The sequence below is a fragment of the Perognathus longimembris genome, chromosome 14 (assembly GCF_023159225.1).
Source record: "Perognathus longimembris pacificus isolate PPM17 chromosome 14, ASM2315922v1, whole genome shotgun sequence".
Classification (NCBI taxonomy): domain Eukaryota; kingdom Metazoa; phylum Chordata; class Mammalia; order Rodentia; family Heteromyidae; genus Perognathus; species Perognathus longimembris.
In genome coordinates, this window is record NC_063174.1 from 10,387,287 (window position 1) to 10,397,177 (window position 9,891).

Below are 9,891 nucleotides of genomic sequence, written 5' to 3' on the forward strand. Positions count from 1 at the left end.
GACAGGCTGAGGACCTAGAAGTGTCTCTTTGGTTTAGTGCCCTCTCCACTCTTCGGACGTCCATTTGATTAAGAAGTGAAATTAGAACAAATCTTCATCCTCTGTGATTACAGGCAACAGATTCACTGTAAAATAAAAAAAAAAAAGGAGAGAGAATTACTGTCAATTTTATTCTGAGTTCACCACAGTCAATGTGCTGTTGGGGGAGAAACAGCAATTGTGATAAATTACTGTAGCCCTGTATGTACATTGACCTAGTGACAGCGTGGGAGGAACATTTTATTATTTAGATCTGAGCATTGGGAGCTGGTCCCAAGCCCGTGAGTATACACTGGCCTGTGTAAACGTGTGTGCTGCTGTGTTGGATGTGAAGCAATGCTTTCATTTGTAGATGCCTGGCATACAAGCTAGTACAGATATCTAATGGGGAAAACTTGCAAAGCTAGGTTAAGGAATTTTAGAACATGTAAGGCTATTAGGTGATAAATAAGCATCTACTGGCTTCCTGCCCATTCCTGTTTTATATTCAGTTCAAAGAAGAAAATTTTCATTAAAAACAAAGCAGTTAAAATGTCAAGGTGCCATTCTCTTTTTTTCTCCTTTTTATATTACAAAATAAGTGGTTTTGAGGGAAGTGTAAACTACAGCTAAATAAAGGCTTTTCTTGGCATTCCTTGGAGAAATCAAATCCAAGACCAGTGGTGAAAGGTGATTGTACTATATCCACTGCACAGACTATTTCTTCTAATTATCAGCATGAATGTAATTACTTACAAGCATCTCAGGCTCCTATGATCATGTCCCTTAGAGCATTTCATCTTTAATGATTTTCTTTGATAGAAAGCCAGTTGGAAGCATTTGTTGCATAACATTGCTCAACCAGAAAGAAAAATACGTACTTCTCAGAAGAAAGATCTGTATGCTTTCTTTTCAATGGCACTTATATTCTGCCAGAATTTGATTAGGAGCTATCTTGGCACAAAGATCGCTAATGACCGAGTCAAATAACTTATATAGATTAAACAATTTCTTGGAAAAAAAATACAATGTCGTATGACATTCCTTTTCCAAGAATATTGAAGTTCAGAATTATAACCACTTAAGGTGAATTGTTAAACTCTCCAACTTCTGAGGGCAGATCGTAGGGGAGGGATGTGCTCCTGTGGCAGTTTGTTGATTCTTAGGGGAGACAGTTTTAAGGGAAGACATTTCTGTATAGGAGATTTCATATACAACAGGGTGAAAGGTTACCCGGTGCTTCAGCTTTGAGCCATGAATCACAGCTAAATCACGGTCTTCAAGGGCTTAATCATTCCTCCCATCACACAGGCGTTTGTCATAAGCAGTTGCTAAGTGCCAATTTCCTTCCCAGTATACTTTCCATTGTCATTTAAGACTTTCTTGGATATTTCTGAGAAACATGTTTTAAGTGTTCACTTTGTGTGTGTGTGCATGTGCACATGTGTGCATTAGTGTTGGGGCTTGAACTCAGGATCTTGCACTCTCACTTGCCATTTTTTTTTAAGCAGGAAGCCTATTTATTAAAAATATTCGACTTAGGCTAATCTGCAATGGTGCCCTCCACCTCCACTCCCGGCTGGATACTGGTGGCAGTGACCTGCTGGACCATCTCAGGAGGGCTGTGTAAGTCACTCAGTCGCCTTGTGGACCCTCGTCTGGAAGCGGCCCCATGTCTTAGAGCCTTCACCACAAGCGTTTTTCTTGTAGTGATTCTCAAAGTCTTGGTAGGTATGCAAGGCGCACTGGGCCTTCCACGTGGAGATTCTTTTCCCTGGTGCCTCAGACCAGGTCAGCACAGACTTTCTCCAGAGACTTCACGCTGTGGCTGGTGAGGGGATCCGAACCCCGTGAATCGCCCTCTCCAGCGCCACAGGTGTTTTTAAAAGCCATGGCAGAGGCGCAGCTTCCTGACTGACTTGTTCCTTGGCTTTTTTTTTGCTCAAGACTGGCACTCTACAGTTTGAGCCACACCTTCCCTTTTGGTGTTTTTGGATGGTTCATTGAAGATGAACCTTTTGGATGGTTCATTCACAAGCTTTCCTGCTCAGGCTGGCTTCAAGCCATGCTTCTCAGATCTCAGCATCCTGAGTAACTAGGATTCATTGCAGGCATGAACTTAAACGCTAGCTGTCTAGATAACTAAAGATTACCCCTCTGAGCATCACTTAAAAGTTTTCAGTGGAGCTAGTCATCAGTAAGAGGACGCTGAGCATAATGGAGCCTTTCCTTGAGGAGTAGTGCCGTTATTATAAGCATTAGTTATTTTAATGACATTACATTGAATTTACAGTTGCCATTGGAATCACTGAAATGAAAGGACTGTTGCTATCCAGTCAGTGGCCATTTAGTTCTGCCACTGCCCTTATTTCCGTCTTCTTATCCAGCAGGTAAGTTCTGCATCTTTCTTGCTTCCGAGCTCTCCCAGGCCAATATTGTTGTTCCCTCTAGGTAAGGTGTCTGCAGCTTTGCCTGTAGAGTAAACTACAAGGCTTTCTAGCCACTGTGTAGTTACCATTTAGCTCTATGTTTGCTTGAAAACTGAGTCCAATAAAATGAAGTGCTATTTGTAAGCAATAACCTTGGGGTGTCCTTTGTAGATGCCATCTGATGATTTGAGAGCATTGAATTTATGTCTTAACAAGCTATAGGAGATGCTGCTGCCGCAGAGGGGGGACAGCACTTTTGGGGGGGGTCACCAAGGAAATCATCACTGTCCATTACCTTCAGCAGGGAAGAGGACTAAGATGAGCTGCGGCTCTTTGGGCCTTCAGACACCTGCTATCCAGGACGCTGTCCAGAGCCACTAGGTGCTCAGGAAGTGAACTATGGGCGGCTCTGGTCAGTAGCTTCTCAAAGAACAGAATCAGCCCTATTGTTTTAAATCCCTATCCTTTGATTCAGGGGTCTTACACCCCATATTTATTGGTGTTTCTTTCTGCAGTCGTAGAGTTTGAACTTGGGGCCTGGTGCTTGCTGGGTAGGCTTTCTATCCCTTGGGTCATGCCAACAGTCCTAGAGTCTTAGCCTCTAGAGTCATAGCTCCTTTATACCTTTATATCTCTGTTTATACCATAGACCTTCATATGTCCTTTATATCTCCCTCTCTACCATAAACCCCATACTCTAGACAAACTGGATTATCCTGGTTTGTTATTCTTTGTAGCATGTTTTTCTTTCTTCACAAAATGGTATGTTTTTCTTTCTAATTTAAGGTGCTAATTTATTTCATTTCCCATCTTTCCCTTACTAGAACCTAAGCTCCTTGAAGGCAGGGACTTTTGCTTTTTACTGTGTCTTGTGCTCCTATTGCTTGGCCATAGAAAGACTGCAATTAGCTTTCCTTGAATGAATGCCTTTCCTTCCCTTTGCCCTTCCTGATGTACATGATGTACAACCTTAGGAAAGATTGTCTAGTTTCTAGATAATTGTGATAGGGCAGGAAGTAAATTAGAAACTTCAGAATGGCATCATCATAGGACAAGACTTTGATCTGATTCTTGATTTGGAATCTGGCATAAACTTGCGTGCTTTCCTTGACAGTGCCCTGCTTGCCAGAGACCACTGTCCCACAGTTGGTACAGGTCCAAGTGTGTATGCCACAGGCAGTAATCGTTGAACTGCTGGCCATTTTATTGTGACTGCTGTCCTACTTCCCATTTTGGCTCCATCTCCCTTTTTGATTCATTGCTGAGATGCATTAGACCCCTAACATACTCCCAATGAGAACAATATTAAGTTCTCTTCAGTTCAGACCAGCTAGTCCCAGGGATGGAGAATCTGTGGAAGTGGAGAGTAAGAGATAAGAATTCTGGTTTCAGTTGCATGCCTGATATTGACTTCAGAAAATAAATCACCTTAAAATATCTTCCCCAAATAGAAAAGCTATAATATTTTTAGACAGTTTTAGGCTCACAGAGAAACTGAGCAGAAGGCATAGAGATTTCCCACAGGAGTCTGAAGATGGCTTCTGCCCTCTAAGAGATGGAGATCTAGTCAGGAAGACAAAACACACATACACGCACGACTCCTTCCATTTTTGTCTTTAAAACAGTTCTCAAACATGCTTATTTCACCTCATCTTCATAATCAACACCATAATTTCCATATTCCTACTCTGTATGGTAGTTTCAGATATCCCCCCTGACTGGACGACTATGGCTTTCTGTTTGTCTTCTGATCTACTCTCTTCTAGGATTACCTTTTAAAAGTTCAAGTCAGATCATTGTCTCTCCTACTTAAAACTGCCTGATGGCGTGTGTGTGTGTGTATGTGTGTGTGTGTGTGTGTGTGTGTGTTTACACTTATTAATACATGTTTGTGTGCCAGTCCTGGGACTTGAACTCAGAGCCTTGGGTGTTGTCCCTGAGCTTTTTTGCTCAAGGTTAGCACCCTGCTACTTGAGCCACTTCCAGCATTTTTGTAGTTAACTGGAGAAAAGAAAGACTCATGGAGATGAGTCTTCTTCCTACCGTGGCTGGCTTCAAACCACAATCCTCAGACCTCGCTCTCCTGAGTAACTAGGATTGTAGGCAGGGGCCACTCAACCCTTATCTTACTTGGGTTACTGGGGCCGATTTAGTTCTTCCCTGTCCTTTTCTCTTTCCTGATCTTTGATACTTTTCTTTTACCAACAGTGATGCAATCACAAAGAACTTCTGCTCTCTTGAACTCGTGATGTGATGTATTTCCCACTTCAGGCCTGCTCATCTGCCACTGTTTGTCTGAAATTCTTTGCTTTGCATGGTCTAGTGGGTCTCAGTTTAAAATGGGTTATCTTAGACACCTTTGCTGAATCAGATTGCCTGGCTATTTCATTTCAATAGGACCTTACATTTCCTTTGTAGACTTAATCTTGGATTGCCGTGATCACATGCATTCATTCATTCTCTTGCCTGTATCCATCACTAGACTGCAAACTCCTGATGCCAGAGACTGCTTTCTTTAATGTTCTATTATTTTTGTGATATTAGGAATTGAACCTATGGCCTTGAGCTTGCTAGGCAAATCTCTACCCTTCTCTACAGCCTTACCCTTAAAACCATTTACCTAGCACAGTACTTGATATGTAGTAAGCCCTCAGTTAGTATTTTAATATTTACAAAACAAGTAATGACCAAAAACGAACATGATACACCATATGATGACACTGTATCGTGGGGTAAGCTGGTGAATTAGAGGATGATTTTGTTTATTGTTTTTATGGCATTTGCTCCTGTGCCAGTTTGTCAAAATTAAAAAAAAAAGATATTTGCTACTTTAAAATCATACACAATCTTGTGGTCAATTTTATATATATATATATTTTTTTCATTATGTCACCTTCATAATGTGGCTCTCACTTGGTTCATTTAAAATCAGCATTGGGATTTTGGTCCCTCATTCTCTTTGGAAAGGACAGCTATACTTTGAGGGAGAAGATGCTGTTTTCCTAAGAGCCCTGCACGCAGAGCTAGTCTGTCGGATCCCTTTCAGCGATGTGCCAGTGGAGGGTAGCTCTCAGTTCTCTGTGAGGTTTTGGATTTTTATAGTCTTGTTGGGTGGTTACAAAAGACATCATTTTCTGTTGGGTCAACTAACAAAAGACAGCTGTTGTATAACATGTACTGTGTCCAATTTAATAAAATGCCCGTCCGATGTGGCTTCAGTTATTTTACCAGCATGCTCTACGGAGCCCTGAACACAGTGTACATTTCTGAAAGAACAGCAGCTACCTCTTTTCATGAGACCCAGTGTTGATTTGCCATCCTTGCTTGATTCAATGGCCTGCCTAGTGGCACTGGAACATGGGCTTCATGCCTGTTGGCAGCTCTGGCTGTCTGGGTGCCTTTCAGTCGTATGTCTTTGATTGTTGAACTGTTTTACATTATTGATAAATTACAGGTATGGTACTTAGAGAGAGGATGGGGGCAGCTCGGAGCAATTGGCTCTGCCCTTGGGTGTGCCGCTACTTGGACTCATCTTTCTAGATAAGCCTTTGTAGTGGAAGGTGTGTTTAGGGGATTAGTTATTAATCACCAAACAGGATAGGCGTTACTTGACTGCTAATTATAACACTGGATGAGTACATCCAAATCATTCTAACAAACAATATCATCCTTGTAGGACCCTTCACACCAAATCAGTCCTGTTAGACAAATAGTTATTAACATAACATGGAATCTTTAAAAATAATCCTAAAAAAATCACCTAGCAACCACCAAATAAACAAATGTGTGTATAGAAGCTAATAAAAATTAGTAGCTTAAAAAAATCACTACAAGCTATGTTTTCTGTAATTATATCAAGCCCTAGAGTTTTAACCATGTAATAGTAATTTTTTTTAGTGTTTTTGCCGTTATTGTCCTTTTGATTTGCTTAACTATGTCTAACTTGAACAAACAATGTTAAGTGGAGAAACAGATGCGATTAAATAGCCTGTAATTATGTTTTTAGTCAACTGCTACCATCACAGACTCCTCCTGATACTCGGACCAGAAAACAGTGACCTGACTGATTTCACCGACTGCATTGCCAGGCCCCTGATGCAGAATAGATGGCCTTATTAAGCAATCAAAAAATCAGCCATTACAGAAGGATTGTAATCAACAGTGTTTATACAGCTCGCACACTAGCCCCACAATACACAATCAGGACCATGAATTCTGCTAATTGGGTACCTTCTGCGTCCAGAGGTGCCTGCAAAGCGAAACAAAAGGGACTTGGAAATTAGTGTTTGTAGCAATTAGTTTCTGTCTAAAGGCTTAACCCAGTTCAGGGAAACCATGATTCAAACAGGGATTATTATAGCAACTCTGGTATTTAAATGACTTTGGCCATTATTTGAGGTAGGATTTTGTTTGGCAAAAAATAAAAAAAAAAAAAAAGGAAAAAGAAAAAGAAAAAAAAAAGTAATTCAGATTTGTCCTCTTTTAAAAAAATTACTTAAAATGATTTTTGTTTTGAACTTTTCAAAAATCAAAAACCATTAAGCCATTTGCTGCTTTAAATTTTCTGGCATTCAGGTTTTGTGCGTATGTAGTTTGTACCTTATGATCTTGCTCAAGACTAGCTGAAAAGACTGTTAAATACATGTATTGTTGAGAAGCTCTGCTCTGAGGAATAATACAGTTGAGTTTGTTGTGCCATTATTTCTCTCAGAATGATCTGTAGTTTAGTGGGAACCATAGGATATCATTATTGGTAAGGTGAAAAAAGTATTTTATTTATAAATGTATGTACAAATTCCCCCTTGAAGCAATAGCATTAAAATAGTCCAGGAGGAGAATATAAGGTTTCTCTGTGTATTTTATCTGAGTAAACTAGCAGGGCATTTTCAAATAGACTCTGCTAAAAGCCCAATGGATTTTTATAAAATTGATTACAAAAAAACCCCTCTTGCCCCCTTTCTTTCCCTTTTAGTCCTTAGCATTTCTGACGTAATAATCCGTTGGACAAATGTCGGCATTGCTTCTGTTATTACAGGCCCCCTGTTGTAGGCACTCAAAGGGCAAGTGAGCAGGCACACAATTCCAGGGACCGTGCCACCTCCCAGGAAAGGCATCAGTGGTAGGTTCTTGTTTTCTTGAATCTTAGCCCATGGTTACAGAAGGGTCATGATGATAAAACAACAAAAACAACAACAAAAACAACAACAACAACACAAAAAAACACCCTCCAAAAACTGGGGAGAGGAAAGGAAAAACCTGATTCAGAGAAGACTTGGGAAATAATGTTTCCTTTCCTCTGATTTAAAGGCTACATGAGCAAATGACAGTTTGTCTTCTAAACTTATTAATAATTTGTTCTCTAATTATATAAAATGGTGGTTAATCAATGTGTCAATAAGTATAGTTAAAATTTTATTATTAACACCAAATTTTACATTATTAAGACAGAAATTATAGAAAGAATATTGGTACTTTGAAGACAATCAGAATGATAAGTATGATAGTTTTAGAGATACTGTAACAACATTTTACTCCTGACTGATTACATTACATATTGATATTATTAAGCATCAGTATGTAGTGCAATCAGTCAGGAGAAAATGAGTGAAATGTGAACTAATGAGAGCTAATTGTATCATATAATAGCAAGGACACAGAATTCTATCAATTAAATTAGTTTGAGATGAAACAAATATGAATATAATAATGTTTATAATAATGAGGCAATTAGAGCTAATGAAATAAATGTTAATAAAGACCAGGATCTCTAGCCCATTTCTGCCTGTCTCCTTATGATTCCCCCCCCCCCCCGCCCCCGCAACTTTGAGTTCTGTTGTTTTCCCTGGCATACTTTTAGATAGTGAGAGTTGAGCTTGCATGTGTCTGGGCTAAGGGATAAAGGATAAAGACCTTCATACTCTGCTTTTGTCTTGATCTCATATCCTCAGAAGGTTCCTCATTACCTTTCTCTCTAATAATTAATCATACCTTATTCTGCGGAATTTTTGCTTTCATATGCCATCTTTGGCACTCCTTGGTGTAAATATGGGTCTTGTATTTGTTTGTTTGTTTTTTATTCTGGTACTAGGGCTTGAACTTAGGCCTGGGTGCTGTCCCTGAGCTTTTCACGTAAGGCTGGTGATATATCACTTTGAGTCACAGGTTTGCTTCTGGCTCTTTGGTAGTTAAATGGATATAAGAGTTTCATGAATTTTCTTGCCCAGGCCTGCTTTGAACTGAAACAAGTAGATCTCAGCCTCCTGAGTAGTCAGGATTACAGGGAGCTTTGTTGTCTTGATGGAGTTGACTGCTCAAGTTTAACGCCATTTTGTAGTGCAATTCAATTGGATTCTGCTTCTTAGCCACTTCCTTGGTGCCTTTAAGTCTTAATGTTCATGCCATTTAATATTCTGACACAAAGAGTCACATTGGGATGATAAAACCATTTCTTAGGTTATTAGCTACCTAGTTAATAAGATACTTTCTAGGCAGTGGATTTGGAGATATAACTATAGCCTGGAAAATTATTGACATCAGTGAAAAAGATTAGGAGCCCTATGCAATTTAGATTCGGACCTAATAAATATCTCTGATCCTGAGCATCTTATAGGCAGTATGTAAGAGGATTAGAAAAGCTTAGAAACTCACTCAGTTTGCTAAAAAGATGACCTATAAAAGAGTGGCAGAGATATTTATACATATAATTTATGACTAAGGAAAAGTAGCTGTGTGGTGGTGGCTCATCCCTGTAATCCTAGTTACTCAGGAGGTGGAGATCCCAGGATTGCAGTTTGAAGCCAGCCTGGGCAGGAAAGTCCATGAGACTCTTTGTATCCAAGTAAACAGCAAAAAGCTGAAAGTTGTGGCTTAAGTTGTGAAGTTGTAGTTTAAGTGGTAGGGCAGCAATCTTGAGTGGGGAAAAACTAAAGGACAGTGGCCAAGTCTTAAATTTATGCTCCAGTACTGATGCACGCATGCGCACACACGCACGCACATGTATTTTCTGTGGTGCTTGTCTACTGAATTCTGCACAGATAATCTATGGGAAACTTGAAAGATTTTATTTTTTTGGAAATTTCTTCTTGATTATTTGGCTATTTCTCTGAACGTATTTGTCTCCAAACTAGGCTAGAGTTATTAATGTTAGTGAAGGATATTTGACCATTAAAGTAGTAGAACTCTGAGTGTGAAGGTCTTAACAACTTTTTCATTGGACTATCACATTTTTATCAAGTATATTATGGACATTTTTTGCCTTTGCTTTTGTATTACTTTAAAAAGATATCAGAATGAGCTGTGAGTTAATGTTTCACTTGTAAAAGGTTATGGATTATGCTTAGCTGGTTTCTCAGGCTGACACAGGGTTCAGGATGAAAGAATGAAAACAAACATGAATTGAAAATGTCACTAACCTTTATTGGTGCCCGAGAATCCTGGAGTCTGC

General features: G+C 39.6%; 1 pseudogene; it reads right to left on the reverse strand.

Moving 5' to 3' along the window:
• Window positions 1–1,561: 1,561 nt before the first annotated feature.
• Window positions 1,562–8,462, reverse strand: LOC125363625 (annotated as a pseudogene).
• Window positions 8,463–9,891: the final 1,429 nt, after the last annotated feature.